A 6,000-nucleotide genomic window follows, 5' to 3' on the forward strand; every position below is an offset into this window, starting at 1 on the left:
ATGAAGGTTTTCATATGCATGCTGCTGTACAAAAGAGATTACACTGTTCTGCACCTCTGGTTTAAGTCTGATTATTGCCCTGTCCTACTTGGCTATTGCCTGTGTCCGCAGTTGTCTCTCTACATGCCCCACTGCTAGGGGCTCCATTGCCACCTCCTTCCAAATTGTCATTGCCTTACTGCCACCTGCATCAGTCTGCCATACATCTGAGACTCTTTATGGGCTCTCAATCCAGTGGCTCCAACTCCTGGCCCAGCTCCTTGATGCCTCAGTTCCTGCCATTACACTGCCAGACTATCTCAGCACTTTGCTCACCTCTGTGTCTGTAGGGCTCGAGCGTGGGTGCACCTCTGGCTCACTCTCTTGCTTGCTTCCTTACTCTTGCTCATCAAGGATATGAGTTCTCTTCCTTCTACCCAACTTGGATGGGGAAGGAGTGCTTTTTAGATTTACCAGCTGGACCAGGGCAAAGATGACTAAAAAGAGCTTTCCACTGTGCCTACAGCTATTGTTTTTTCATTTGTTTCGAGGTGGTGGTGGTAGTGTTTCACATCAATCTTGAACTTCAAGCCCCTTTGGTGACTCTGGTCCTCTCACCCTTTTCTTATGGTGATGTTCTCTCTCAGGAGTCCTTTTGTCCTCAAAAATCTGCCTTCCAACATCCCCTAGCCCATAACCTCGATGTCTATAAGATATGTTTATGCATGTCTGAACCTCAGATATGAACAATCCACACCAACCCAGAAAGACAGGGGATATGTGTAGAATCCTGAGCCACAGAATGAATGACAAAACACTCTAGGCCCCAGTTTTCCCACCCATGAATTCGAGAGCTGGATGATTTCAACTTTGCTTCATCACCATGATCCTGAGGAGCCCAAGTGATAGTTCAATGCCCTGGAGTGCCTTAGAACTGGCACAGATGCCAAGAAGGACTGGAAGGCGCAGGAAGTTTTCCATCAGGTGCTGAGCTTTCATTGAAAAAAAAGAAGAAAGAAAAAAGGAAATGCCCAGAAACAAATCTACTCCAGCAAAGGAAGCTGCTGTTGGCTGACATACCCCAGAAAAGAAGGCAGACACCAGGCCTCATTAATCCGGCAGCTGTGGGATCAATTGCAGAGACCCCCAGCCACGCACCTTTTGCCATCTGCTGCTACCACTGCTGAGCTAAAGGCATGTAGCTCTGGCGGGAGCCCAGCCAGCAGTCGAAAGGAGAGCCTGCCCTAAGCTATAGGGCAGCTGCAGCAACAGGGACCACAGATGCCCTTGGGGCCTGGCTCATGGCCCAGTAGTGTCTTCTACCCCCAACTCAAAACACAACCCATAGCACTCCAAGAAGCTCTGCTTAGGAAGCAACCAAGACAGAAGTTCCAAGAGCCCTGGGCAAATATCACACAAGTAAACAACTAAACAGTACTAAGAAGCCACGGGTATCAGGTACATAGCTTGTTTCCCATAAATCCTCCTCACACAAAGATCCTCACCACTTACAAAAAAAGAAGAAAAGATCCTTACCAAAACGACTTGTCTATCATAATTCCTGACGGTTTCAATATGCACACAGATGCTCCTTCCAATGTACTGGTTCCCCACTTCCACTCCTCCTCCTACCTCAGCTACTCTTTATCGCTTTGTTGTCATTTTTTTGTGATATTTTTTTTTAATTTAATTTTATTTTTTTTTGTGAACATACTGTACAGAGGGGTTACAATTACATGGGCAGGATAATGCGTACATTTCTTACCAAGCATTGCAGCCTCCTCCTTTGTTTACCCTTCCCATCCCTTCCCAGCCTCCCCCCTCCCCCCCCCCAATCCTCCCCCCTCTCCCCCCCCCCCCCCCCCCCCGCACCAACGTTGTAAAGCTCGTTTTCGACATGACCTTGTACTTCTCATTGTTGCTCATTTTTAAGCAGCCCCTTGTCAGTACTGGCTTCCTGTTTCACTCCCTTTAAAATTTGGCTCAAAAAATAACCCTTCCATGACCCTGGGATCTTCACTTCTTATTTTCTCTTTCCTGTGCCATGTCCTCACTTTCCTACCCAGTTAAAATTCTCTATAAACATATACCAAATCCTTCCCTTGCCTGCACTCTCATTTCCTTGGTCCCCCCTCATTTTAACAAAAGCTTCATCTTCTCTTGCACCTGCAACCCCAATCACTGTCTTCTAAGTAACTGCAGTTACAGGTAGGAGTCACTGTGAACATCTTTACATCACCTTTAAAAACAGCCTGAAGCTCATGCTATACTTCGCTAATTACTTCCCTTGCCCTCTTTTCTAGATGTTTTCCTATTTTCTTCTTCCTCCTCCTCCTTCTCCTCCTCCTCTTCTTCCTTTTTCTTCTTCTTTCTTCTCCTTTTGCTCCTCATCTCCTCCTCCTCCACACCTCTCTTCCTCATTTCTGTCTTCTTTCTACTCCCTCTCTTTCTTCTCCTTTCCCTCCTTCTCCACACTTCCTCCTCCATTTTGTCCTCTTCCTCCTCTTATTTCTCCACACATCTTCTCCACCTCCTTCTCATTCTCCTCCTTTTTCTACTCCTCCGTCATCATCTTCCTCTTCTTCTCCCTCCTCCTCCTCCTCCTCCTCCTCCTCCTCCTCCTCCTCCTCCTCCTCCTCCTCTTCCTCCTCCTCCTCCTCCTCCTCCTCCTCTTCTCCTCCTCCTCCTCCTCCTCCTCCTCTCCTCCTCCTTCTCCTCCTCCTCCTCTTCTCCTCCTCCTCCTCTTCTCCTCCTCCTCCTCCTCCTCCTCCTCCTTCTTCTTCTCCTTCTTTTCTTCTTCTTCTTCTTCTTCTTCTTCTTCTTCTTCTTCTTCTTCTTCTTCTTCTTCTTCTTCTTCTTCTTCCTCTTCTTCTTCTTCTTCTTCTTCTTCTTCTTCTTCTTCTTCTTCTTCTTCTTCTTCTTCTTCTTCTTCTTCCTTCTCTTCCTCCTCCTCCTCCTCCTTCTTTCCTCTTCTCCTGCTCCTCCATTTCCTCTTCTTCCTTCTTCTCTTTCTCATTCCCCTTCTTCCTCTTCCTCTCTCTCTCCTTCTTCTCCCTTTCCTTCTTCTGTATATATGTGATGGTATTGGAGTTTGAACTCCAGACCTTGGCTTTTTTGTCTCAAGGCTGGCACTTGCCAACAGAACCACACCTCTACTTCCAGCTTTTTGTTGCTTAATTGGAGAAAAGAGTATCTCAGATTTGTCTGCCCAGGCTGGCTTCAAACCAAGATCTTCAGGTCTCCATCTCCTAAGGAATTAGGTGGAATGAGCCACCAGTGCTTGGCTTGTTTTCTTAACAATTTCTTAAAATGTCCTACACTTTCCTTCTTATCTCATTCTCCACTGGAGACCTGCTTCCATCACTGAGAAAATCACAACTGTCAGTAGAGGACTCCCCCCAGCTCTTGCCTTGACCTGGGGAAAACTGTTCACTGCCAATTCATCCATCCTACTCACAAACCCAGCATCAACAGATTTTGTCTGGCACCATCAGATTTTCCCTGCTTGTGGGCCATTCCCCTAAGGATATAAACACTCTCCTTTAAGAAAACAAGTCCTCTTTTACCCTAATCCCTGTTGCTATCCCCTTTCTCACCTCCCTGTAAAAAGAAATCTCTTAGAAGTAGTGATGGTCACTCTCCAGTTTCTCCTCGCATTCTCCTTTGAACTCTCTCTGATAAGATTTACCATTGAGGGGCTGGGAAGGTGGCTCAGTGGTAGAGTGCTTGCCTTGAAAGCCAGAGGCCCTGGGTTCGATTCCTCAGCACCACATAAGCAAAAAAGAACAAAAAAGCCAGAAGTGGCGCTGTGGCTCAAGTGGTAGAGCGCTAGCCTTGAGCTGAAGAGCTGAGGGACAGCGCCCAGGCCCAGAGTTCAGGCCCCATGACCGGACCCAAAAAAAAAAAAAGATTTACCATTAACTACTGTTCCCACTCTGCTCATGTCAGGGGCACCAGCGATCTCCCCTACTAAATCCAAGATTCAATCCTCATTCTGTCCTATCTTGCAGCAGTGTTTGGTTCAGCCCGTTGCTCTCTTCTTCCTGCTTTCCAGGTCTCCTGACCTACCTTATATCCTTCCTATCTCATTTGCTTCCTCTTTCTCTCTATTTCTCTTTTCTCTTTCTTTCTTCAATATTCCTCTCTAAATGTTGGAGCCTGAGTTCTTGGACTTCTTCTCTAACTACATCTCTCTCCAGGGTCATTTATCTAATGTCATATGACTTTTATTATAATTAATGCTTGGATGTATCCCAAATATATATTCTAGCCCAGACCTCTCTCCTGAACTCTGGAGAAATATATTCTATTGCTTAGTTGACATCTCTATCTGACAATCTAAAGGGCATCTCACTCTTAACTTGCAAAAAAATAGCCTTTCTGGCCTTCCCATCTCCCCATGTCATCAAAAAGCAGCAGCATCCTTCCTCTATCACCTATAAAGATGAAAGATTCCCCATTGTAGAGAGATTTGAAACTGTTCTACTCACCCTCACAATGTAAGATCTCCTGAAAGAGTGCCTAGATTCAAGGATATATTCAATAAATAATTGGTAAGTGAAGGAATGGTTAAATTAATTGAATGACGAGTACCAAGTCATCACCTATTCAATAACTAAAATAATCATAGACTGTAAAAAAAAAAAAAAAAAAGGCTCAGAAGATGGGTGCTAGTAAAGAAAATAACAAAAGGGATCAATTTAGACAGGGTGAAAATCTTTTCCTGAGAAAATAACTTTGAAATCTGATTGAAGGATCAGAAAGAGCCATCATGGAAAACATGCCAGAAGAAGAATATGGATACAAAAGCCAGAGGTAGATAAGAACTTATGAGGTTCTAGGAAAGAGCAACAAAAAAAGGCCAAAGGGCCAAAAGAAGAATAAAAAGGAAGAGAAGTAGCAAGAGTAGGGCAGGGGCTGAGCCATGCAGGCTTGTGCTGACTCTAATAAGGAATGTATATGTTATTGTAAGATCACTGGCTTCATTTGTCATGTCAATATTTTTCTTCTTCATTCTTTATCTAGCTAGCTAGCTAGCTAGCTATCTTTTTTGTGCTAGTATTGGAGTTTGACCTCAAGGCTTTCTACTCCTGCTTGAGTTTTTTACTCAAGTCTATTGCTCTACCACTTGAGCCACACTTCTAGTTCATTTATTTTTGCTAGTCCTGGGGCATGAACTCAGGGCCTAGGCACTGTCCCTGAGCTTCTTTTGCTCAAGGATAGCACTCTACCACTTGAGCCACAAAGTCACTTCCAGCTTTTTCTGTTTATGTGGTACAGAAGAATCAAACCCAGGGCTTCATGCATGCTAGGCAAGCACTCTACCACTAAGCTACATTCCCTGCCCCATGGTTCTTTAAAAAAAAACTGCTTAATTGTAGATAAGAATCTCATCAACTTTGCTGCCCAGGCTTGCTTCAAGCTGCAATCTCAGCCTTCTAAGTACAAGTAAGTTACAAGCATGAGCCACCAGTGTCCAGCTGTCATGTTAGCTTTCTAAATAAATTGGTGTAGTAGTAAAAGCTGAGGATTCAGATCCTTCTGCCAGTTTAAGCTATGCAAACTTTAGCAAGTATCTCTCCCTCTCTGATCGTTGTATCTACCATTGAAGAATAGCCTTTTTTTCTTACCTGTAACTCAATGATAGTGTTTTGATGTTCAAGGGAGCTTATTCAGGAACATTCAAATGTGTCACTGATGAAGTTTGCAGGTTGTTTTAGATTCTTAAAGACAAGATCCAAGCAAAAGGAAAAGCTTGACACCAATTCTAGGAAAAGATGTTGAAAAGGTTAGCATGAGCAAGAGGTAGTTTGCAATGCTGCAAAGGAAGACAGCCTAGTGAGGCCTGGGGGTTTCTAGCTACGATTCCAGCTCCGTTCCTGGCATTTGAGAAGGGAGCCTGAGTGACGTGTAACAGGAGAGAACTTAGAACTCAGAGTTCTGCTAAGGCCTGAGAGATTTCACCCATCTTCAACCCTGCCTCTGCCATTACCTCTCACCCCATCTGTTCTATTGGTAGCC

The sequence above is a fragment of the Dipodomys spectabilis genome, unplaced genomic scaffold (genome assembly GCF_019054845.1).
Source record: "Dipodomys spectabilis isolate Male_0828 unplaced genomic scaffold, ASM1905484v1 ptg000002l, whole genome shotgun sequence".
NCBI classification, from domain to species: domain Eukaryota; kingdom Metazoa; phylum Chordata; class Mammalia; order Rodentia; family Heteromyidae; genus Dipodomys; species Dipodomys spectabilis.